The sequence below is a fragment of the Sus scrofa genome, chromosome 2 (assembly GCF_054392235.1).
Source record: "Sus scrofa isolate SSC_HxYL_T2T_F1_AM1 chromosome 2, Sscrofa_HxYL_maternal_Yorkshire_Landrace_v2.0, whole genome shotgun sequence".
In the NCBI taxonomy this organism is placed as follows: domain Eukaryota; kingdom Metazoa; phylum Chordata; class Mammalia; order Artiodactyla; family Suidae; genus Sus; species Sus scrofa.
Window position 1 is genome coordinate 124,287,640 of NC_139384.1, and position 26,607 is coordinate 124,314,246.

A 26,607-nucleotide genomic window follows, 5' to 3' on the forward strand; every position below is an offset into this window, starting at 1 on the left:
CGCTGCTGTCCGCCTTTGGCCGCATCCCGCCCTCACTCCCATCCTGGCAGCGTAGACACCAGCCAGAGAGGAGCGAGCTAAGGGACCAGAACAGCAGAGCCAACAGAAGCACCTCGGGACCCGGGCCGAAGCGGGGAGCGGGCTTAGACAGCAGCCGACGCAACTTCACGCCTCCCTTCGCCACGCCCGCAACCTCTACTCCGCGCGCGCCCACCGGGCTCGGAGCCCGAGTCCCACCCATCTCCGGCCGCGGCCAATCTGCCGCGCCCCGCCTCCTGGGAGGTGGTGGAAGAGGGGTTGGGGGTCGGGAGGCAGCGCCCGCCTTCTGCTGGTGCCCATTGGCTGAGACCTCGAGGGTGCCCAGAGACCGGAGTACAGCGGGATTGGCCGCGGAGGCTCGTGACAGCGGCGCCCATTGGCTCCGGCCGCCCCCGTGACGCGGGGTGGCGACTGGCTCCCGTGTCTGAGGGGCTCCTGCTTGTCAGGTTCTAGGTAGGTGAGTTTCGCGCCACCGGCGACAGGCGCTGTTGCCCGGGGCAACACCGGGGAAGGGGGGGAAGAGTAGGGAAGGCCAGCCGAGAACCGGGGCAATACTCCCTGCCCGCAGGGGGGCGCTTGGGGCTCAGCTCTGGTGCGGCGGCTGCGCCGAGGGCTCTTTCTCCGCCCTCAGCCACCCCCCTCCTGCCCCCGGCTTAGGGGTCTTGCCTCCGTCCTACGCCCGCGGCGGCGCATTCCAGTTTGGGGCTTGGGCCGGGCTGCCCACCCGGCTGGGCGAGGCCCGCTCCTCCCACCCACCCGGGACTAGACGCTGAGGGGGCTGGTGCCGGCGCGAGAGGGCAGAGGCGGGCGCGATGGCTCCGCCCCGTCGCCGGGTCTGGGGGCTGCGGGGTTTGGGGCGTTGCAGGGAGGACTGTGGGCACCGCCCATCACGCCTGCACCCCTTTCTCTCGGCGCGCTCACTTCTCACTCGGCGGGGCTCTCCGGCTGGGGCGGCCACCTACACCCCCTAGGTATTGCCCCACCCCTTCCTACCGCTGGGGCCCTGCGGTCTCCCTGGACCGGCGCAGTCCGCCCCCAGTTCTTCTCATGTCAGCTTCACCACCTCTTTTATCCTCCACCTTCCATCATATTTCAGTCCTGGCCAGGGGTAACCCTCGAGGGATAGATTAAGTCTGAAGCTAGCGCAACTGAGGCAATTTCTATTCCCTCTTTGCCATTTAGGGTTGAGGAGGTGTTTGGAGTCACCTTCGGGTCAGCTCTCTGCCTTAGTCTACTTTAGGATCAACTTTCTGAAACCCGCTAATTGGGTCGGTGTTGATAGGGTGGTACGTCATTGCACAAATTAACTGTGAAGTTGTTGCTTTTTACTTTTGGGCATTTGTGATTTTGATATATAGTACTGTGCAGTCCAGAGTTTAATAATTTATTAAGGCTGGTACTTTCATTTTCGTTTGCCTTATGGTTAAAAAATCTTAATCTTTTTAATTCATACGAAGCTGCGTGTATTCATAGTACTCATCAATTTGATATAACTTAAAGGTGTAGTGCCATTTTTTCTTTTTCTCAAGATAATTTAAAATGTTTTAAAAAATTCTCAAATGGAGTCACCGATATAAAAACTGTAATAGAAAAATCAGTAAGAATAGACCAAAACTATTTTAGTAATTAAAGACTAGAAAGTACTTTTCAACCTATGGAATGGGAACGGGAGTTTAAAAAATCTGTTGCAAAGTGTAATTATTTCACTGTGCAGTGTTGTAGTCCTGGTGTATGTAGCTACATGGGCTGTAGGAACACATATTTGTGAAGAGCCACACATTTGTCACTCAATACAAAGGAAGGCTCAGTGTATGTTTTGTGATTCGGGAAATCTTTTCTCTTAGTTCTCTCAAGAAAACTATGCTTTCAGAAGTATTGGAAATGTATTGAGAGTGTATAGGCATACTTGGAAACCCTTTCTCTAGTTTTTTTCATGAAAGACAGTTGGTGAAGATCTGTTTCTCTTACACACTGGTGGTTGGCAGCATTAAATACCTATTATGTAAAATTATATAGGGTCCAGTTAATGCAGCTTCTGCCGTATTTCAAAGGTTGATATCAGTAGTTGAAGAAATGATTCAGGCTTTTGATCGACACATTCTTTTCATCTTAAAGTGTTATGTATGTATAACTCTGGTCTGTGAATGTTTCTCATTTGCAGTTTTTTCCTCCAGTATTTTACTATGAAAAATTTCAAACAATGCAGGAAAGTTGGATTGTGTGCTGAGTACTCACCACTTACACAGCAGTAACATTTTCAAGACGGCTTTTATATGGTATATATATCCTCAGGAACAGAGGAACTGAAATTATCAAGTTTGAAAACCAGTATTATATAAATATATGTGTATCACACCAAAATGTTGTGGATTACTCATTTCTCTTTGTAGATGGAAATAGTGTTTATAAAGACTATACTGATTTAATTACATGAAACTATTATAAAGCAGTCCTGTGAGTAGAAAGTCATCATCTTTTTAAATCAAGGGCTAAATGAATTAATTGCATTTTGGCAATCAGAAAAAAACGAAATCTGATAACTCGTTATACAAATAAAAGTTTTGTCTTAAAATTGGACTTGTGTTAATAGATTATAGTTTTGTACTTGATTTTTTTTTTTTTTTTTTTTGCTTTTTTAAGGCCTCACCCTCGGCATATGGAAATTCCCATGCTATGGGTTGAATTGGAGCTACAGCTGCCAGCCTATACCACAGCTACAGCAATACTTGATCCATGCCTTATCTGTGACTTACACTGCAACTTGCTGTGGAGCTGGATCCTTTACCCGCTGAGAGAGGCCAGGGATCGAACCTGTGTTCTCATGGATACTAGTCAGCTTCATTACAGCTGAGACACAATGGGAACTCCTGTACTTGGTTTTTAAATGAGCATCTTTGGAAGACACTGTCAAGGGACTATCATTTATGCTCTGTTTTGGTAACATTAAATTGGATCAATCTTATGTATGTTATTTTGGAATAAGAACATGTTTTTGTAATGGAAAAAGAAAGCTTACAAATGTGCAACTCTTTAGTAGAACTCTTCCATGGAAAACAAAGTAATCTCGAGAGATTTAAGTTAATTTTGATAGGACACAAAACCATCTTGGGTGTTGTTTTATGATGTTGCTAAAAGAATTTTAATACAGAATTTTACCTTATGGTAAAAGAATAAGAAATGGGATAAATTTACACATGTATATTATAATTTTCCCATACTTAAGAAATTCCTGCAGTCTTTTAAAAATATTTATTTATATTAGAAAATAGTTCATTTATAGTGTCATGTCAATTTCTACTGTACAGCATAGTGACCCAGTCAATGTTTGTGTGTGTATATATATATACACATTTTTTTTCTCATACCATCTTTCATCATGTTCTACCTCAGGACATTGGACATAGTTCCCTGTGCTATACAGTAGGACCCCATTGCTTCTCCATTTCAAATGTAATAGTTTGCACCTATAACCCCAAACTCCCTGTCCCTCCCATTTCCTCCCCTTCCCCCTGGTAACCCCAAGTTTGCTCTACCTGTCTGTGATCTGTTTCTGTTTTGTATCTGGGGTTATTTGTGCCATATTTTGGATTCTACATATAAGTGATATGCTCTTTCTGATTTATTCCACTCAGTGTGAGAATCTCTAGTTGCATCCATGTTGCTGCAGATGGCATTATTTTATTCTTTTTTATGGTTGAGTAATATTCCATTGTATATATATACCACAGCTTCTTAATCATTCATCTGTTGATGGACATTTAGGTTGTTTTCATGTCTTGGCTGTTGTGAATAGTGCTGCAATGAACATATGGGTGCATGTATCTTTTCAAATGGAAGTTTTGTCTGGGTATATGCCTGAGAGTGGGATTGCTGGGTCATATGGTAGTTCTATATTTAGTTTTCTGAGGAACCTCCATGCTGTTTTCCATAGTGATTGTACCAATTTACATTCCCACCAACAGTGAAGGAGGGTTCCGTTTTTCTGTACACCCTCTCTAGCATTTGTTATATTTGTAGACTTACTAATGATGGCCCTTCTGACTGGTGTGAGGTGGTACCTCATTGTAGTTTTGATTTGCAGTTCTCTAATAATTAGTGATGTTGAGTATTTTTTCATGTGCCTACTGGCTAACTGTATGTATTGGAGAAATGCCTGTTTAGGTCTTCTGCCTATTTTTTGACTGGGTTGTTTGTTTGTTTTTTGTTGTTGAGTTGTATGCATTGTTTGTATATTTTGGAGATTAAGCCCTTGATGGTTGCATTGTTTGTAAAGATTTTCTCCTATTCTATGGGTTGTCTTTTTTTAATGGTTTCCTTTGCTGTGCACAAGCTTTTGAGTTTAATTTGGTGCCATTGGTTTATTTTTATTTTTTTTTGTCATTATTCTAGCAGGTGGATCAAACAAGACGTTGCTGTGATTTATGTTAAAGAACATTGTGCCTATGTTTTCTTCTAGGAGTTTTATCTAGAAGAAAACATAGGCACAATGTGCCTATGGTATCTGCCCTAACATTTAGGTCTTTAAGGTATTTTGAGTTTATTTTTGTGTATGGTGTTAGAGAGTTTTCTAATATCATTCTTTCACATGTAGTTGTCCAGTTTTCGCAGCACCACTTACTGATGAGACTTTCTTCACTTCTACTCTTCAGTATATGAATCTCGCTTTTCCATTTCATTTTGCCTATCATACTTTTTTCCTTTAATAACCATTTCCTTTTTTTTTTTTTTCTTTTTGCTCTGACATGCAGTGGCTTGTTGTGAGATCTCAGTTCCCAGACCAGGGATTGAACCTGGCCTGCAGTGGTGAAAATACCAGGTCTTAACCACTAGACCACCAGGGAACTCCCAGAAACTAATTTCTTAAATAATAAAATTGAGCTGTGTTTCAGAATTTATACGAATTGCCTCATTGGTATTTTTCCATATCTCATTTGCCTTTGGCATGTTTTCGTATGGTTAATTTATCATGCCAAGCTATTGAAAGATAAAAGAGAACAAGCTGGTCACAGTTTTGGAACTTTGGAAAAAGTAAGATGTTCAGATATTTTTAAATCAAAGCTCCAAGTTTTTTCCTCACTGCCTTTCTGCTTTCCTTTTTTCTTCCTCTCTTATTTTTATTATAAAAGTTACAGGCTTTAAAATCAGTGCACAGAGCTATATAGAAAAAAGTTATCAAAAATTCCATAATAGCTAATGTTTTGGAAAATAACTGGAACTTTTGTTTTTTCTGTAAGACTCTAGCAATCATTCCAATTTTATGGTCTTCATTGGAGTGTGTCAACACTTAGATCTAAAGCTTGGAGGTGTTCCTGAACTTAGGACTCAGTTACCCTAAATTAAAAGAGGGATGCAAGATCTGAAGAAAAATGAAAAAGAATCAATAGAAGACAGAGTAGAGTCAGAACAAAAGAATTAGACCTAAGCAATTACTCACTTTTTCTTTTTTCTTGAGCATAAGTATAGTCCCCATAACCATATGAAACTGCTATATGACTGACAAAATATGGATCCTCACAAGTTTTTTCTTTGGAATTCAGACTGTCTTAGTAAGATGAAGTTTACTTAGTGCCTGTCCAGAAAAATTTTCCGATTTTATTTTTGGGGGAATATTTCATATTCAGCTTTTAAAAAGTCTAATGTCATGATTTGGAATGATTTCTTAAATATTCATATATGCTTATCAAACTATGACTAATTTTTAGCCTGTACTTCATCACCACTCATGATAATTATGCTTAATATTGTCTCCTTTTTAAGAAGGTTTTAATTAAAACACTGAAAATTTCAGTGTATGTGTTTCTTGCAATTTTTCAGGGTGTAGTAAAAAGAAGATTCATTTATTTTGGAACCAGATAATCTGGATTTAAGTCAGAAATTAGAGTTTCCTTCTGTGGGATCTTGGACAAGTTTCTTAATGTCTTTAAATTATAGCTTCCTCATCTGTAAAATGGGGATCATAAAATTTCCTCATAAATTTGTTAGGAAGAAGAAATCAGACAATCTAGGTAAAATGCCTAATTTAGTAAGTGGTCCACTTTGACATTCAGTTCCTTGCACTGTAGTTATCATTTTATCTCTTTTAGTATTATTGCTTTTATTCTACAATCCTAAAAGTCCCTAGGCTTTAGACTTAGGAAATTAAAATAATATGCATTAGGAGTTCCTGATGTGGCTCAGTGGTAATGAACCTGACTATATCCATAAGGACACAGGCTCAATCCCTGGCCTTGCTCCGTGGGTTAAGGATCCAGTATTGCTGTGAGCTGTGGTATAGGTCACAGATGAGGCTCGGATCCAGCACTGCTGTGGCTGTGGTATAGGCTGGTGGCTACAGCTCTGATTTGACCCTGGGCCTGGGAACTTCCACATGCTGTGGGTGAGGCCCTAAAAAGACAAAAAAAAAAAAAAAAAAAAAAAAGTGCATTAAATGAATGACATTTACATTTGTAAAAAATCAAATAATTAGAAATATGTCAGATTAGTTTTTTTAAAAAGTATTTCTTGGGTTACTGTATCTCATCAGTGATAATCAGAAATTTACCTTAAATGATTTTTACCTCAAAATATTTCCAGTTTTTCTGAACTCCAAAATTATTTTTCTTTTACCTTTGATTATCATCTGTTGCTGGATGGTTTCCCTAAATTCCTTTCTTTTCCACCACAACTATTGGCTTAAAAGTGGTACAAAAAAGCAAAATGTTACCTTCTTAGATCTCTAACCAGTGTTCCCACCACTTTAAACTATGTTTACATATTCTGTTTAAAACTTAAACTTCATTTTCAAATGTAATAAATAGTATATAAAACTGTAATAGTATATAAAACTGTTAATTAAATGTGTTCTGTATATAAAATGTAATAGTATATAAAACTGTTAATTAAATGTGTTCTGTCTCCTATTGATATACATATAATTTTTTTTAGACAGCGATATTTTACAAATATCCTTGTTTCAAAATATGTGTTCTATAAGTATGAGGTTCTAATTCTTAAAAAACACACTTAGAGCTAAAATGCACAGACCTGTCTATTATTGGGTGTTGTGAAGCAAGCACTGAACCGAGTGAAAAATTAGGATTTCAACTAAATAGTCCTTATTGTCTGATCTAGCAGTAAAACAAAGATTTTGTGATCTAAGTCAGTGATTCTCAGAATTTTTTCTCACCCCAAGATATTTACATGTGAGACATATTCTCTGGTTTTCTAGTGTTCCCTCTGTAATTCCATCTTACTCCCTCCCATGCTAGGAAGCATCTTAGAATGCTAGTGATTGAGAAAAAGCACCATTATAGGGATAACCTTTAATCAGCTCTGATTTATTGAGAAGAGGGAGTCATCAAAAAAAATGTGTATACTAGTAACAAATACTTGAGACACACTAAGGTGTGTGGTGGTCCTATAGTTGAGGCCCAGGTTATTTCTCCATTTTCCTGAAATGAACGCTTCTTCACTTTTTTCTTACCAATCTTGTAATGCTATAGAAGAAAAGATTATTGTACTCATTTTATGCAATTTATAGTGAAGACTCGTGCATTTTTTTTTTTTTTTTTCTTTTAGGGCCACAGATGCAGTTTATGGAAGTCCTCAGGGTAGGGGTTGAAGTGGAGCTGCAGCTGCCGGCCTGCATCACAGTCGCAGCAACGCCAGATCTGAGCCATGTCTGCAACCTACACCACAGCTTATGGGAAAGCCGGATCTTTAACTCACTGAGTGGGGCCCACATCCTCATGGATACTAGTTGGGTTCATTTCCGCTGAGCCACAATAGGAGCCCTAGACTCTTGGATTTTTAAGTCAGAGTAATTGATGATGAACATTTAAAAATGTTTGAGTAATAGCACTGTGGTCTTTATTATAAATAAAATAACATTATTGTAGAGAAATTGAAGTTAACTTTCCAGTAAAAATTATTTTACTTGCAGAAAAACTATTTCCATGTGGAACAAATGGTTTTAGGAAAAGAGAAAACTCTTAAATAGAATATGTATAATCTAGGAGTTTAGTATATATAAAAACGCTCTTTACATTGACTCATTCAGAAAAGTTTCTTTAAAATTACATTCCAGAATTCCCTTCATGGCTCAGCAGTTATTGAACCCAACTAGGATCCATGAGGACATGGGTTCGATCCCTGGCCTCACTCAGTGGGGTAAGGATCCGGCGTTGCCATGAGCTGTGGTGTAGGTTGCAGACGCAGCTTGGATCTGGCGTTGCTTTAGCAGTGGTCTAGGCCGGCAGCTATAGCTCCAATTGTACCCCTAGCCTGGGAACCTCCATATGCCGTGGGAGCTGCCCTGTAAAGCAAAAAAAAAAAAAAAATGCATTTCTGTGAATAAGATTCCTCTTAAAATGGTTCATCCTACATGCAAGTAGTCTGTATACAGTTAGAGGTGAAGATTTAGAAAAACTATGTTCATTAGATCCTTGGCATTAGCAAGGGGTATTTCTTGAAATCTTTGTGGATCTAGGATTTAACTACCTCCACAACTTAAAGTCAGATTTAATTGAAAAGTTGAAGTGACCCCCTCAGACCCTTAATCATCCTATAAAAAGGACTCTAGTCATCAAAGTTGTTAAACAATTTTTTGCCTCTAAATGAAGGGCAGATGGTTTTGCATTACATCATTAGTATACATGCATTTCTTCTTGGCTCTTTTGTCCTGAAGTTTGTAGAACAAAAAGTATTTCTGGCTTAATCACAAAGCCTGCTGCACAGTCACAAAATTGAGTTAGTTCTTAGTCACTGTAATGCTTGTTGCTGTTTCTTGGTAATGTTTGACAGGAGTTGAACACTTCAGGAGTTTGTGTCTTTTTGCTCTCTGAATGTCTTTGGCTTGGGAGGATTTCCTAAGCTTCTCCCTTTAGTTGTTGGAGCTTTTTGTTAATTTCACAGTCTGCAAAGGAAAGTACATTTGACTCTTACACCAATATTCAGTTTTGGTAACAAATGGGTCAGTAGCCACCCTAGCAGCCCCACTACCTCTTACTTCATAAGAATGTTTATACTGTGTTCAGACTTTTTCTTGAATTATATTTTCCTTAGAATCACATGCTTTCTATATACCTTCTTATACAGGTTAACCAGCATTTCAGCTTTCACTGATGTTTAGAAACTTTGCTTTAGTAGGCACAAAGGAGACATTTTTAGTCATTAGCTTTTTGTTTGTCTCAGTTTAGAGATGTATGATGGACTTTCTAATGATGCTGATCCAGTCACTGTCACATTTCTTATGCATTTTAAATTTCTCAAATTTACATTTTCTGGCTAAGCCCTATCACTTTATCTGGCCTCTTTACTTTCTCTATACTGAATACATTGGAATACTAGGGTAATTAAAGGGAAATGAACAATGCAGTTGTCTTAGAAAATTTTTAATAATAAATAACTTGGTAGATCATTATCCTGATTATTTATAAATAATTATGTTGGACACATTATAAGAATCTTCATCTGGGTTTATATGCAATAGAACTTTTTACAAAGAAGGAAGCTATGTGTGTGCGTGTATATATATACATATATATATAATATATTGTTTTATAATTTATTTCTGCATTGACCTTTTTTTGTTTGCTTTTAAATGATATTTTTCCATTAGAGCTGGTTTATAGTGTTCTGTCAGTTTTCTACTATACAGCAAAGAGACTGAGTCACACATACATATATACATTCTTCTCATATTATCCTCCACTATGCTCCATCATAAGTGACTAGATATAGTTGCCAGTGCTGTACAGCAGGATCTCATTGCTTGTCCATTCCGAAGGCAATAGTTTGCATCTATTAACCCCAGATTCCCAGTCCTTCCCACTCTCTCCCCCTCCCCCTTGGCAACCGCAAGTCTGTTTTCCAAGTCCATGAGTTTCTTTTCTGTGGAAAGCTTCATTTGTGCTATATGTTAGAGTCCAGATATAAGGGATATCATATGGTATTTGTCTTTCTCTTTCTGAGTTACTTCACTTAGTGCGAGAGTCTCTATTTCCATCCATGTTGCTACAAATGGCATTATTTGATTTCTTTTTTTTGTTTGTTTTTAGAGCCACAGTGGTGACATATGGAGGTTCCAAGGCTAGGGGTCCAGTTGGAGCTACAGCTGTCGACCTATGGCACAGCCACAGCAACATCAGATCCAAGCCACATCTGTGACCTACATCATAGCTCATGGCAATGCCAGGTACTTAACCCACTGAGTGAGTCGAGGGATGAACCAAACCTGTAACCTCATGCTTCCCAGTCAGATTCGTTTCCACTGTGCCATGACGGGAACTCCAATTTTTTTAAAAATTTTTTCTTATTTTCTTTTTTATGACTAAGTAATAGTCCATCCTGTATATGTACTACATCTTTTTACTCATTCATCTGTCGATGGACATTTAGATTGTTTCCATGTCTTGGCTATCGTTGAGTAGTGCTGCAGTGAACATGGTGCATATGTCTTTTTCAAGTAAAGTTTTGTCTGGATATGTGTCCAAGAGTGGGATTGCTGGGTCATATGGTAGCTCTATATTTAGTTTTCTGAGGTACCTCCATACTGTTTTCCATAGTGATTGTACCAATTTACATTCCCACCAACAGTGTAGGAGGGTTCTTTTTTCTCCACGCTCTCTCTAGCATTTGTAATTTGGAGCCTTACTAATGATGGCCATTCTGACTGGTGTGAAGTGGTATCTCATGGTAGTTTTGATTTGCATTTCTCTAATCATCAGTGATATTGAGCATTTTTTTATGTGCTTGTTGCCCATCTATATATCTCCTTTGGAGAAATGTTTATTCAGGTCTTTTGCCCATTTTTTAATGGGTTGTTGGGTTTTTTGCTGTTGAGTTGTATAAGTTATTTGTATATTTTAGAGAGTGAGCCCTTGTCAGTTGCATCATTTGAAACTATTTTCTCCCATTTCTGTAAGTGGTCTTTTTTTTTTTTTTTTTTTAATGGTTTCCTCTCTTGTGCAAAAACTTGTCGGTTTGATTAGGTCCCACTGGTTTATTTTTGCTTTTATTTCTGTTGCCTTGGAAGACTGACTGGAGAAAAAATTTGTAAAGTTGATGTCAGAGAATGTTTATCCTATGTTCTCTTTTAGGAGTTTAATGTTGTCTTGTCTTATATTTAAGTCTTTCAGCCATTTTGAGTTTATTTTTGTGCATAGTGTGAGGGTGTGTTCCAGTTTCATTGATTTACATGCAGCTGTCTAGTTTTGCCTCCTGCTTGGTTTTTGTTCCTCAGAATTGCTTTGGCAATTCTGGGTCTTTTGTGTTTCCATACAAATTTTTGGATTGTTCTAGTTCTGTGAAAAAAGTCCTGGGTAATTTGGTAGGGATTGCATTGAATCTGTAGATTGTTTTGGGCAGTATGGCCATTTTTATGATATTAATTTTTCCCACCTGGGAGCATGGAATATCTTTCCATTTCTTTGCATCCTGTTTTATTTCCTTGATTTATGTTTTATAGTTCTCAGCATATACCTCCTTGGTCAGGTTTATTCCCAGGTATTTAATTTTTTTTGGGTGTGATCTTAAATGATACTGTATTTTTGTATTCCTTTTCTAATATTTCATTGTAAGTATACAGAAATGACAAATTTCTGAAGGTTAATCTTATATCCTGCTACTTTGCTGAATTTGTTGATCAGTTCAAGCAGTTTTTGGGTTGAGTCCTTTGGGTTTTCTATATGTAGTATTATGTCATCTACATAGAGTGACAATTTTACCTCTTCTCTTCCAATTTGGATACCTTTTATTTCTTTTGTTTCTCTGATTGCTGTGGCTAGGACTTCCAGTACTATATTGAATAACAGTGGTGAGAGTGGGCATCCTTGTCTTATTGCAGATTTTAGTGGGAAGGCTTTCGGCTTTTCTCCATTGAGTATTATATTTGCTGTGGGTTTGTCTTTAATGGCTTTTATTGAGGTATGTTCCCTGTATACCCACTTTGGTAAGAGTTTTTATCATGAGTGGATGTTGGACTTTGTCAAATGCTTTTTCTGCATCTATTGAGATGATTATGTGGTTTTTGACTTTTCTTTTTGTTAATGTGGTGTATGATGGTGCTTGATTTGCATATGTCAAACCATCCTTGTGAACCTGGGATGAATCCCACTTGGTTATGGTGTATGATCTTTTTTGATATGTTTTTGGATTCAGTTGGCTAAACTTTTGAGAATTTTTTAGTCTATATTCATGAAAGATATTAGCCTATAATTTTCTTTTTAGGTAGTGTCTTTGGTTTTGGTACTTGGGTGATGGTGGCTTCATAGAATATCTTTGGGAGTGTTCCTTCTTCTTTACCCTTTTGGAAAAGTTTAAGAAGCATAGGTGTAAGTTCCTCTTTGTATGTTTGGTAGAATTCACTTGTGAAGCCATCTGGTCCTGGACTTTTATTTGTAAGGAGTGGTTTTTTTTTTTTTTTTTTTTTTTTTTTTTTTGGTCTTTTTGTCTTTTTGCCTTTTCTAGGGCTGATCCCACGGCATATGGAGATTCCCAGGCTAGGGGCCTACACCAGAGCCACAGCAGTGTGGGATCTGAGCCACATCTGCAACCTACACCACACCTCACGGCAATGCTGGATCCTTAACCCACTGAGCAAGGCTTGGGATCGAACCCATGACCTCATGGTTCCTAGTCAGATTTGTTAACCACTGTGCCACGACGGGAACTCCTGTAAGGAGTGTTTTATTACATATTCAATTTCATTTCTAGTGATCGGTCTGCTCAGTTGATCTGTTTCTTCTTGATTTGGTTTTGGCAGGCTTTAAGTCTCTCTAAAGTTGTCCGTGTATTCTAGGTTTTCAAATTTGTTGGCATGCGGGTGTTCATAGTATTCTCTTATGGTTTTTTTTGTATTTCTACATTATCCATTGTGATTTCTTTTTTTCAATTTCTTATTTTGTTTATTTGGGTTTTTTCTCTCTTCTTCCTGGTAAAATCTGGCCAGAGATTTGATAATTTTGTTTACCTTTTCAAAGAACCAACTCTTGGTTTTATTGATTTTTTCTATTGTTTTTTTAATCTCTATTTTATTGATTTCCTTTCTGATCTTTATGATTTCCTTCCTTCTGCTGACTTTAGATTTTGTTTATTCTTTTTTCTACCTCATTTAGGTGTGGGTTAATTTGTCGATTTGTGGTTTTTCTTTTTTGAGAATGGCCTGTATTGCTATGAATTTCCCTATAAGCACTGTTTTTGTGGCATCCCATAGATTTTGAATGGTTGTGTCTTCATTATCATTTGTCTCGAGGTATTTTTTAATTTTCTTCTTGATTTCCTCATTGACCCATTGGTTTTTTAGTAGCATGTTGTTCAGTCTCCATGTAGTTAGTTTTTTCTCATTTCTTTTCCTGTGGTTGATTTCTGGTTTCATGCCATTGTGGTCAGAGTAGATACTTGAAATAATTTTTCTACTCTTAAACTTGTTGAGGTTAGTACCCCAGTATATGGTCAATCTTTGAGAATGTTCCATGTACCCTTGAGAAGAATGTATATTCTGATTTTTTTGGATGTAAGGTCCTGAAAATGTCAATAAAGTCTAACTTTTCTCTTGTGTTATATAGAATCTTTGTTGCCTTACTCATTTTCTGTCTAGAGGATCTGTTTTATCCCCTCCTCAACATTTTAACCTCAATGAAGAAGCAGCTTCTGTCAGTAAAAGTTTGTGAGTAAATTATGTGGATTCAGATATTGTTATGGGGGAGGGGCATTGACATTTGTTTTGTGCCTGCTAAAAAGTGCTAGGCATTTTTGTACATTTGTTTTGACTTTCATCGCAACCCTATGGATTGGATAGCTTGTATTTTCTTTTTGTGATCCTGAACCAATCTTAGGTCATATGTTTTACTCAAAGAGACATAGCTATAAAGTGATACCTGGGATTTGAATTAGGTTTTTTATATGCTAAACCTTAAATAAATAATATGATAAAAGTCTAGATATAGTAAACCATTAGCAGTCCTGGATTTAATAGCAGTTTCAACTACCTGGGAATGACTTCAAAAAATCTATGTTGAAATATTTGAAGCTTGGCTGAAATGAATTCCTTTTATTGGAAGTAAGCCCCTAAAATATACATGACCCCAGCTACCTGCCCAATGCCCACATCTCACCTTGTCTTTGTTCTCTGTTTGAAGTTATCCTATTAATAACTTCTGTCAAATGATAAATTGTTATCAAAAATTTTCCTGAAAAGGAAATGCAGCTGCTAGAAGTAAAGAAAGAGTAGGGGCGTAATGAAGTGGTAGATCTTAGCCAGAAAATTGACATTTTTCAATAGGTTAAAAAATGGAATGTTGAATCCACTGAGTCTGGATGTAAATCAATCTACCACACCTTCTAGTGAAACAAAAGTTGACTTGTAAAATGTTATTAAATGTTCTAGCTGTCAAAAATTCTCATGGTTTTTAGATTTCTTGAAAATGTTAGGAGTCTTATATTCATAAATTCTATCCCATTCCATTCTCTTGCATACTTAGCATATTTGAAAAAGATTTAACTGTTTATAAAAAGCTACTACTTTCTAGAAATTAATTTCATTCTGACAAATATCTTAAAATACTAACATAAACAATGGTATTCCCACTTATGGGTGTCCTTTTCTGAGTTTCACAAATAATTATAATAAAAATGTAGCTAGTCCGTGGTGATGGCTTCTATCTAAGGCTCGGATGTCCTATTAGTATTTTGGAGCCTGATTTACCCTGTGACTGAAACTGGCATTCTATGATTGAAGTGCCTTAGCTTAGAGACACTTTCTATTATATACAGTGATATCATGGTTTTTGAAAAAGGATGACGATGATAAGGAAATAGACACGTCCTTAAGTTAGATTACATTGTAAAAATGCAGAGGTGTCCTGTGTTATACAAGAGGAAAGCTATTTTTGCAGGAATGGGACAGAGAGCCGGAAAGCATAAGATTCTTCCTTTTTTGGTCATTCACTAAATGTTAGTAAAATATTAACTTCATGTAGGGCCTCACCTTATGGCTACAGATAGTTTTAAAGCTCAGAGAATCTTGAGAGAGAAAGGGAGATATATATATATATAGAGAGAGAGAGAGAGAGAGAGAGAATGATGTAGTGGAGAGCATGAATATCAGAGCCAGACCCACTTAGAGTTGCATTTGTGCTACTGTTAATTAGCTGTAAGAATTTTGGGAAATAATTTAGTTCTTACATCTTCTTTTTTTTTTGGTCTGAAAACTAACATGAGTTTGATAACTGGTAATGATACTAGATTTTTAAATACCTTTCAGTTCTGTGAGACCAAAACCCTACTCACATTATCTTAGGGTATTGGAATGAACAGGAGTATGCTCTCTTCAGGCACAGATGGATTCAAGGGCTCAAATAGTGGCCCCAGCAAATGCAGTGGCTTTTTCTTTCTTGTGTTAGATATGCTTTCAGGTAGATTTTCTCCATATGGAGCCTCCCAATGGCTTCAGGCTTACATTCTTTCAGTTTAGCAAGCCCAACACGAAAAGAGCTTCTCCTACTCATAGTTTTAGCAAAAGCCCTAGATTACATTTCATTGAATGAGATGAGTCATTTTTCCATCTTAGGGGTCATTTTTCCAGATTTGATGCTGTTGTGGGTGGAGGGGAGTGGAGCATAGGATGATAAGCCATATGTGGAGTAGTTGTTAACTGCTGGACTGTGTTCAGCCAGGTGATCTGAACTATGAGGATTGAGAATCAGGGTGCGTGGACAAGCAGATGCTGGGCAAGCAGAACAAAAAGATATTCACTGTAATCCTCCCAGTGTGCATCCATGTCCCCCTCTTTCATGTACACCCTTGAAAAAAATGCCCTCACCTAACATAATGCAGTCTTTCACTTAAAACTTCCAATGCACTTACCACTGGACCCCCAACAGAAGAAGACAACTCAAAGACTTTTTTTAGGGCCACACCTATGGCATATGGAGATTCCCAAGCTAGGGGTCGAATCAGAGTTCTAGCTGCTGGCCTACACCACAGTCACAGCAACGCAGGATCTGAGCCACGTTTGGGACACACCACACACAGTTCATGGGAAGTCTGGATCCTTAACCCACTGGGAGGGGCCAGGGATTGAACCCGCATCCTCATGGATACGAGTCAGGTTCATTAGCCACTGAGTCATGAAAGGAACTCGAAGACTTGTTTAATTACTGCATCTAACTTTAAGTCTGGTATCTCCGGGTAATTTCGCTCAGTACTGTTTGAAAAGAGAGCCTCAGAGTGAAAGAACTTTTGGTCAAATAAATGATAAATATAACTAATTGTAACAAAGCCAGTGTTCCTTGAAAAAGGAAAATTGCATAAGGGCAACAAAAACTTTTAATTAGAAAAGAGAAAAAGGGGAAATAACCTGCAGAGATTTTCCAGTCAATGATATATATACATTTCACTGGACAGGGATAGCAGGGACTTTGCTTTGTGAGTGGAATAGGATGTTTGGTAGCCAGTGTGGCTGTCTCTTGTGGAAGAACTTTGTTGTTTTTCCTCATGGTCACAGCCAAGTTGGATATTGAGAAGAATTCCCTTACTGGGAACTGGGCATGGCCTCAGTAGCACTTTGGCTATTGATGAGAGGTTGGGTCTAGGGAAACATCTTAAGGGTTGAGAAGTAACGAATCTTTGTTGGGTGCTTCTTAGACAGTACAGCTTTCTTTCTTTCTTCTTTTTTTTTTTTTTTTTTGTCTTTTTGTGATTTCTTGGGCCACTCCTGCGGCATATGCAGGTTCCCAGGCTAGGGGTTGAATTGGAGCTGTAGCCACCAGCCTGCACCACAGCCACAGCAACACAGGATCCAAGCCGAGTCTGTGACCTACACCACAGCTCACAGCAGTGCCAGATCCTTAACCCACTGAGCAAGGCCAGGGCTTGAACCCGCAACCTCATGGTTCCTAGTCGGATTCATTAACCACTGAGCCATGACAGGAACTCCAGTACAGCTTTCTTATAAACTTAGTACATTTTTGATTTACTTGTATTTGGTCAACTTCTCCCAAGTACTCAAAGCCTAAATCCTGGTCCTCAAATCAAACTGTTGCCTGATATGTCTTTCACCATGTGCCATCCAAACCTAGTGAGTGGTTTTCCAACAGGGAGCATTTTTAATCTCAGTGGATGCTTGGCAATGTCTGGACGTTATTATTGTCACAATGGGGAGTTGTAAGGTGAGTAGGCAGGTGTTATTGGCATGTAGTAGGTAGTGCCCAAGAATGCTCATCCTACACTGTACAGGATAGCGTCCCACAACATAGAATCTTCAAGCTCACAATGTCAGTAAACTGAGGTTTGAAACCAAGCAGATCCTAGCCTTCTTAATCTTCCTTTTAGCCTGTCTCTAGGCTATTCAGAGCAACTTCTTGAGGTAACAACGCACAGCTAATGTGTCCCTGTTTTCAGGCTCTAAATATCTTTTTGCAAGGATGCTTGGGGAAGAGCCTGGTGCTCTAGGCTTTGCCCACGTTTTGCTTTGTGTGGTTAAAGACTTGAATTTTAGTTTAGGGACACTTGATTTTCATTGATGTAAATTGCAAGATTATTAGCCACTTTGGATTTGTAGTGACATACAGAAAAGATTTTCCTTTTATTAAGACTTCAGGAATTCCCATCATGGCTCAGCAGAAACGAATCTGACTAGCATCCATGAGGACGAAGGTTTGATCCCTCACTCCACTTAGTGGGTTTGGGTCCGGCATTGCCATGAGCTGTGGTGTAGGTGACAGACTTGGCTCGGATCCCCCACTGCTGTGGCTGTGGTGTAGGCCAGAGGCTGCTGCTCTGATTCGACTCCTAGCCTAGGAACCTCCATATGCTGCATGTGCAGCCCTAAAACAAAACAAAACAAAACAAAACAAAACTGGCTTCGCTCAAAGTGTGCTTCTTTTTTGAAGGAAGGCTGCTACATGTTAGGCAATATACCAACATCCTAACAATTTTTGAAGAACTCTACACTTCCACCCTTAGTAGGCAATAAGTCTCATTTGCAAGAGATGGACATTTACCATATATTTTGCTTAGTAAGGATTGCTGACCTTTCACCTTTCATTTTCTATTATTGATTCCATCAGTTCACCACTTTAGGGCTGTCATTTGTAATAGCTAATTTCCAGCATAAATTTCTTTATTTGTCAGTATTCTTTTGCATGTCACTGATAGAAATCCAATGAAAAAATCATTCCCTCCTTTTTCTGTAAGTGGCACCTCCATTTTTGTTTATGCTCAAATCTCAGTGTTATCCTTGACTCTTTTCCTTTGACTTCCCCCACAATATATTCCAGTATATTCTCTTGGCTTCAAAATATATCTGAAACCTGACCAGTTCTTACCACCTCTACTTGGGTCACTCTGGTTCAACCCCACCTTCTCTCTCCTACATAACTTGTAGCAAGTCTCCCTGCTACTACTGCTACTCTCAGAATATTAGTCCCAGAATATTAATGTTGTTATTCTTTTTTGAAGAGTAAGAGATCACATCACTTCTTTCTCAGAATCTTTCAGTGGCTTCCCATGTGACTCAGAGTACAAGCAGTCCTGCTCTCTTTCCCATATTAAGGATCTTTCTTTGAGCTCAGCATTTTTGCTAATTTTTTTTTTTTTTTTTTTTTTTTTTTTTTTTTTTTGCCTGTGCCCATGGCATACGTAAGTTTCCAGACCGGGGATTGAACCTGTGCCACAGTAGTGATCCGAACTACAGCAGAAACAATGCCAGATCCTTAACTGCTAGGCCACCAGGGAACTCTTGAACTCAGATTTTGTTCTTGTCTCCACTGCCAACTCCTTGCAGTTCTTCTTGGTCTTTTTGAAAGAGGTATTTTGCACCTATCTGTTCCCCCGGCCTGAATTCTCTTCTCCAGATACCCACGTGACACACTTCCTTACCTCTTCTAGGTCCTTGCTCAAATATCCTTCCTCCGAAGGTCTTTGATTACCTAACATAAATCTGAAATCTCCTCTCTCTCCCATATTTATTACCTTTTCCAGCCTTTTTCTTCATTATAATCCTTATCTTTTTCCTGCTTTTCCTTTTTTATGTCCCTTATCACCACTTAGCACTGTGTATTTTACTTACTTATTTTGTATTGTTTCCTCTCTCAAGAATATAATCTCCTCGAGGGCAGGATTTTTGTGCATTTTGTGTGTGTGTAGGAAAGTGCATGACACATAACTTAGTAGCCTCTTAGCAAATACATTTGCTGAATGAATGAATGAATGAAGAAGAAATAGTTTATTGCCTCATGTAACTGTTAAGGCTGAAACACTCCAGGGGAGAGAGATAGAAGTTTTCAGGTTTATTAGTCTAGAATGTAAGTCAGTATAAGTAAAAAACAGAAATTAACATAAAAACTATGTTTAAAAATATATATATAAGTAAATGTCTTCGAGGGAAGGGAAGGAAAGGGCTTTATTTCTCCAACACTCATTGGAGGTTTCTCTCTTTAGGGACACACTATTTTCAGTTTGTAAGTCTGTCTGTTATACAAATATCCTTGTAGGATTGTTTGTTTTTTTGTTTTTTGGTTTTTTTTTTTGGTGTTTTTTTTAAATTTAATTTAATTTATTTTTTTTATTTTCCCACTGTACAGCAAGGGGGTCAGGTTATCCTTACATGTATACATTACAATTATATTTTTTCCCCCACCCTTTAGGATCGTTTGTTTACAAGGCTATAACTGTGCAGGAACTTGAGAAATCCAGAGCGAATGATTTCCCAACAGTAATTCTAATTTCCAGCAGCTACATCTGTGTATGCCTGAACTCACCTGAACTCAGTTATGATGAGATCTAGAGACAAAATATTTTCAAAGTTTTCTTCATTTTTCTTCTGATCCCTTGGTGCTTCTTTGGGCTGGCTCACTGTCAAGTAGGTGTTCTTTCAGTTTAGCAACCTCAGCTGAAAGTTCTCTTTCTAATTTTTCCTGCAAAAATTTTGGAACTGAGTCTTATTGATCCATTTGGGTCACATGCTCATTCCTGAGCTATTGCTTGAGGGCAGGGAATATGCTGATTATCCAGGCCTGGATGCCATTCTACATGGACCTATTCCAGCAACTTTGTGCTTTTTCCCGGAACTTGGGGGAGGGGATTGTTTAGTGCCACCCAAGTTAATGATTGGCAGTAATAGGAACATAGTTCAGCAGAAGGCAGTTGAGATGCTGCTACTAAAAAAAAAGGGAGTGAAAACCAACACAGGTCTATCACTTATATGCACATGCAGCTCACTCTCATTTTTTTAAAGCTTAGAGTCTTACTGTATGTAGGCATTCCTGCCTTATCTATTTTTTTACCTAACATCACATCATAAACAAATTGTCTTTGGAAACATGATTTTGAAGGGATGTAAAATTAAGTTTAAATTAATTGCTTAGATATTTGGTTTATCAGAATTAGATTTTGGTCTCTCAGAATTGGGATGCTACTTATTAAAGAGGCAGGAGAAGTAAAGGTAGGGCCAAGACTAAGGTGAAGCAAGAGGGATGCCTGGGACACGAAGTGTAAGATGTTACTTTACTTGCAGGACCCTGAAAGTGAGTGTCTGTATGAATTTTGCACCCTGGGCACCTCTATGTCTCTGCCTAGGCCTTGTCATAAAGAGAAACACATTCAGGGAATAGGAGCTGTATTTGGCTATGGGTGTGAGTTAGAGATGGTAGCCTGTGTAGTTGAACAGGTTGGTGGGGATGAATAAATTGCTTTAGAAAGCAGTCATTATATATTTTCACTTGCCTATAGAAACCTTTGCTGAGCTCTAATAGGGATAATACCTTTGAAGTAATACAAGGAATCTCAGCTTTATCCCTGGGTTGTAGTAGCTTGAACAAAGAGTTGTTCCGTTTAGAGACATTATCAAGAAAGTTGTTGCTGATTTTTAATTCCAACTATTTCAGTATTGAGTGGGAAAAATACTATTTTTTTTTTTTTTTTTTTTTTTTTTTGGCTTTTTGCCATTTCTTGGGCTGCTCCCGCGGCCTATGGAGGTTCCCAGGCTAGGGGTCTAATCGGAGCTGTAGCTGCCAGCCTAGGCCAGAGCCACAGCAACGTGGGATCCAAGCCGCGTCTGCAGCCTACACCACAGCTCACGGCAACGCCGGATCGTTAATCCGCTGAGCAAGGGCAGGGATTGAACCCGCAACCTCATGGTTCCTAGTTGGATTCATTAACCGCAGCGCCACGACGGGAACTCTAAAAAATACTATTTTTTAAATTGAAAAATAAAACTTATAAAAAAGACTTATGTTAGAGAGTGATGTGTAAGTAACACCTGGGTGCTGTGACTGGTTTCCTTAAGCAAGACATTTGACACTGCTCAATGTTGGGTATGAAATGCCTCTTGAATAGCTGTTCTTTCTTGTTCTTAGGTCTTTGAAAATAACTGTTTCTCTATCACTGAGAGAGGCCAGAAAATGGAATTCTAGGCAACGCTCAAGTTCTTTTACTGATAGAAGAGGCTAAAAACATTTAAATTAAACCTATTGTCCATTAATTTTGGGGTCTGTCTTTGGAGTGGAATTAGACAATATATATTATGTTTACACTTAGGAACACATTCACTACATTTTATTCCTTGGAAACCTTTGTAAGTAATACTCTTTATTATAATCTTGGGGGTTTAATTGAAGATGCTGTATTGAAAGCAATGCAAAAGTCATGTTTAAAGTTTTCATGTTTAAATATTATGAATTTAAATATGAAGCATGAATTTTATCATTTACTATAACAGCTCTCATCAAAGTCTTGCTTTACACCAAAGTGTACACATTAGAGAAAGCTGTAATTCACCTTGGAATTTCATTCTTTCAGTAGTCTCTTGTTTGGTGGCTATATTGTTCCAGGTATTGTGTAGGATGCTGGCTATATTAAGATAATAATCCCTCTCCTCAATCACATCACAGATTAGTGAAAGGACAAGGATGTAATAACACTTTCATTATGTGTAGATGAGGCTTCCAACCCATTCTAGCATTGGGAACCTGGCCAAATCCAGAAGAGAATAAAATGCTTGTCTGGGGGCAAAAAAGGAACACCTGTGTAAATCGATCAAAAGCTTAGAAGAATAGGAGACTTGGAAGATATTCTAGAAACACTGTTTGGTCAGTTTCCCGACCAGAAGGAAAGGAGTAATCTTATTTATTGGTAACATCTATAAAATGTCCTCTGATTTGTGTAAAACTCAAGGAAGCAGGGGAAGTGATAGGAAGCAGAACAGGCAAACAGAAAAAGAGGCGCTTGAAAGAAGAGGGGAGCTGATTATAAACCAAGAAGTCAGGCTTAGAAATGAAAGGGCATGAGACAAAAAAAGGAGAAACTGTGGCAGGGCTGTAAACCGCACATTTCAACATCAGTGATAAAGAAGAGAGCCAGTGACCAAGGAACATCTTAGAAATCCTCCTGGTTCAAGGATTGAGAGAAAAGCCAATGCAAGGGCCATGCTTTGGCATACTAAATCATGTTAGACAGTAGCTGTTTGCCGGGAGAATCCTTCCCAAACCTTCCCAGCCTTTGACAAAGTTTTCCCTTACATAGTTAATTATTTCTTTGGGCTGTAATAATATCTCCACATATTACATATGAAGTATTTAAAATTTTGCTGCTTCTGTTGTGTTTCAAACGAAGTTAGTTTCATGATGTGTAAGTGGAGAAAAACATCAATTACTTCTTTAAAACTGAGGAAATAGGTTAGGGAGAAGATAAAATGCATTACTCATTGGGAAAGTTGTGGAGAGAAAGGGAAGAGAGTTAGCAGGGGGTGGACAGGCTGGGTAAGTATAGTGTTCTAATTTCTAATGTGGTGAACTTGATAACTGCCCAAGTTGATTTCCAGTAGGAAAATCCTCCTGACATTCCATGTATCCTTTTTTTTTTTTTTTTTAACTCTCTAGCATACAGTTCTGACTCCTTGAATTTTTTCTTGCAGCTCGTGTCTTCTGCCTAGACCTATGAGCATTCCTGTGAGACTTCACTGCACATTTTCTCAAGTGTCTTCATCTCTAATGTGTCATCCTTCAACGTGGACCTGCTACTTTAGCTAAGATATGACCAGCAATGAATAGTAGTAAGGTAGGATTCTTTTACTCTTCTTAGTAAATTACTAAAAAAAAAAAAAATGTGTGCGTATGTGTATGTATATATATATATATACACACACACACACACACACATATATATATATGCATATTCCTCCCCCCCCGAGACTATGAAACAGCGTTGACTTAATTTTATAGTATTCATTATGTTAGATTATTCTCCAATTTAGGGAGGCTACAATCATTTCATATTTGCTATTTATTTTTTGCTTGGCATTTACCCTACTGAATTCTATTCCATTTTTTTTCAAATACCTTCACAGCCCCGTGTATTTTTCTTTCCCAGCCTGTGTGCCTACCAGTCCCATATTTTCAGCTAGCCTGGTACCAGAGTCAATATACCTTATTTTTCTTCCCAAACACTTGCTTCTCCTACTGGTTTCTATAGTTCTACAATGGCATTAGTACTCCATTATCTAATAGTCCTATATTCACTTATTATATCTTTTATTCATTTGATACATGCTAATAGACTTCTGTTAAGGCTCAGAGAATTGCCTGAAACTGGCGATATAATGATGAATACAGTGGGTATCCCATTTTTATAATTTGTTTCCTGGAGATAGGGACAGGTTAAAAAACTGACAAAATAGGAGTTCCCGTCGTGGCGCAGTGGTTAACGGATCCGACTAGGAACCATGAGGTTGCGGGTTTGGTCTCTGCCCTTGCTCAGTGGGTTGAGGATCCGGCGTTGCCATGAGCTGTGGTGTAGGTTGCAGACGCGGCTCGGATCCCGCGTTGCTGTGGCTCTGGCGTAGGCCAATGGCTACAGCTCCGATTAGACCCCTAGCCTGGGAACCTCCATATGCCGCGGGAGCGGCCCAAAGAAATAGCAAAAAAAAAACCAAAAAACAAAACAAAACAAAACAAAATAAATAAAAAAATAAAAAACTGACAAAATAGCTATGATTTGTGGTACATTTTTTGAAGAAAAGCAAATGACTTGGAGATAAGGTGACAGGAGCTACTTCAGATAGGGTGATTACAAAAAGGAGTTGATGTTTAAGATGAAACCTGTACATGAGAAGAAGCTGTTATAAGGAGAGTGTGTGTGTGTCAGGGGGCGGGGATGGGAATGGTGGTGATATTTTTGGTGGGAAAGCATTCTCATTAGAAGGTATAGAAGATCTCATTGTAAATCCATTCCAAGAACAATAGTTTGCACCCATTAACCCCAAGTTCCTGATCCGATCCTGCTGTGTAGCATTGAGAACTATGTCTAGATACTTAAATCGCAACACAACAACGGGAGGAAAAAGTATGTATACATGTATGTGTAACTTGGTCCCCATGCTGTACAGCGGAAAAGAAAAAAAAAAAAAAAGAAGGTATAGAATAGTAAAATAAGTCAGAGAAAGACAAATCCTGTATGTTCTTACTTTTTGTGGAATCTTAAAAAGCCAGACTCATAGAAAGAGAGAATGGAATTGGGGTTGCCAGAGGCTGAGAAGAGGGGGAAATGGGGAAATGCTGGTCAAAGAGTACAGACTCCCAGCTATAAGATGAATAAGTTGTGGGGGTCTAATGCACAACATGGTGACTGTAATTAAAAATATTGTATTATGTACTTGAAAGATTTTAAGAAAGTAGATCTTAAAATGTTACCACCACAGAGTCACACACAAATGTAATTTTATGAAAGTACAGAGATGTTAACCAGTCTTGGTGATAATCATATTATAGTATATACATTTATCTGATGATCACATTGTACATTTTATTTTATTTACTTTTTTTTTGCCATTTCTTGGGCCGCTCCCGCAGCATATGGAGGTTCCCAGGTTAGGGCTCGAATCGGAGCCATAGCTGCCAGCTACACCAGAGCCACAGCAACACGGGATCTGAGCCGTGTCTGCAACCTACACCACAGCTCATGGCAACGCCGGATCCTTAACCCACTGAGCAAGCCCAGGCATCGAACCCGCAACCTCATGGTTCCTAGTCGGATTCATTAACCACTGAGCCATGACAGGAACTCCACATTGTACATTTTAAACTTACATGTTTTGTATGTCAATAATATCTCAAGAAAGCTGGGTGGAAAAAAAGAAAAAAAAAAGAATAGTGGGTACAAAGACTTTGAAGGAAGAAAGAATGTGGTAAATTTGAGGAATAGAAATAAATTCAGTTTGGCTGACACAGCAGAGGCCTGAGATAGGTAGGAAGAGGTTGTGGAAAGTAGTTTCTTTTATTCTTAAATGATATAATTTAAGCTGCTAGGTGAGGCATGGACTGGTTGAGGTGAAAGTGAAAGCTGGCAATTTTAGGATCTGAGGTGAGAGATAGTGGTGCCCTAATAGGATGTTAGCGTCAAGAGAGAGATGGAAGGATTTGAGATGGCTTTCTTTTTTTCAGTCAAAATTTATGTGACTTATGGCTGTTTTTGGTGTGGAGAGGAGGCGCTTAAGGAAAACTCCATGATTTTTGAGTTTTGAGCAACCAAGTGGATGCTAGTATTAAGTATAAAATCTTTTTAGATAGTTATTCTTCCCATTATCTCAAGGATTAGTTGTTTTACCAAAAGCGAAATTAATCCTAATTCTACAAATAACATTACTGCTGGAAATAAAGTCATCTGAAAAATTTGTCATATGTACTAGTTAATACTTTGTTTTGCTTTTTGCTCTGAAATGTATGTGACTTAGTTATGAACTTAATTTCGTTTGATTTCAGAATCTTTCTGGAAGTGAAATAATTATCTATACTTTTATACTGCATTTTAAGCCTTCTTGCCCATATTTTATTATTTATTTATTTATTTAGACCATGCCTGTAGCTTGTAGAAATTCCTGTACCAGAGATTGAACGCATTCCACAGCAGTAACCCAAGCCATGGCAGGGACAACACGAGATCCTTAACCCGCTGGGACACCAGGGAATGCCTCATGCTTTCTTTTTAAAAGATAATCTTTTAAATTTTTTTTTTTAAATTTTTTTTTTTGTCTTTTGTCTTTTTGTTGTTGTTGTTGTTGTTGTTGCTATTTCTTGGGCCGCTCCCGCGGCATATGGAGGTTCCCAGGCTAGGGGTTGAAACGGAGCTGTAGCCACCGGCCTACGCCAGAGCCACAGCAACATGGGATCCGAGCAACCTACACCACAGCTCACGGCAACGCCAGATCGTTAACCCACTGAGCAAGGGCAGGGACCGAACCCGCAACCTTATGGTTCCTAGTCGGATTCGTTAACCACTGCGCCACGACGGGAACTCCTCTTTTAAAATTTTAAGCCAGTTTGAAAACTTTTTTTTTTTGTCTTTTTAGGGCCGCACCCACGGCATATGGAGGTTCCCAGGCTAGGGATCTAATTGGAGCTGTTGCTGTCAGCCTAGGCCAGAGCCACAGCAACTTGGGATCCGAGCTGCGTCTGTGACCTACACTACAGCTCACGGCAATGCTGGATCCTCAACTCACTGAGCAAGGTCAGGGATCAAACCTGCAACCTCATGGTTCCTAGTCGGATTCGTTAACCACTGCGCCACGACAGGAACTCTGCCAGTCTGAAATCTTCA

The 26,607-nt window shown here is 38.8% G+C and overlaps 1 protein-coding gene across 13 annotated transcripts in view; it reads left to right on the forward strand.

Annotated features, from left to right (window-relative positions):
• Positions 1–440: 440 nt before the first annotated feature.
• FER (FER tyrosine kinase) overlaps positions 441–26,607 on the forward strand; it is a 440,923-nt gene continuing 414,756 nt past the window's right edge. For 7 of the 13 annotated variants that reach the window (XR_014838489.1, XR_014838492.1, XR_014838493.1 and 4 more), the window contains exons 1-2: positions 441–492; positions 22,931–23,073. The gene's annotated coding sequence lies outside the window, so the exon portion shown is untranslated. Of the gene's footprint in view, positions 1,011–19,662; positions 19,880–22,930; positions 23,074–26,607 lie in introns of those variants that run through there. The other 6 variants (XR_014838490.1, XM_021084604.2, XM_085014205.1 and 3 more) reach the window with 4 other exon arrangements.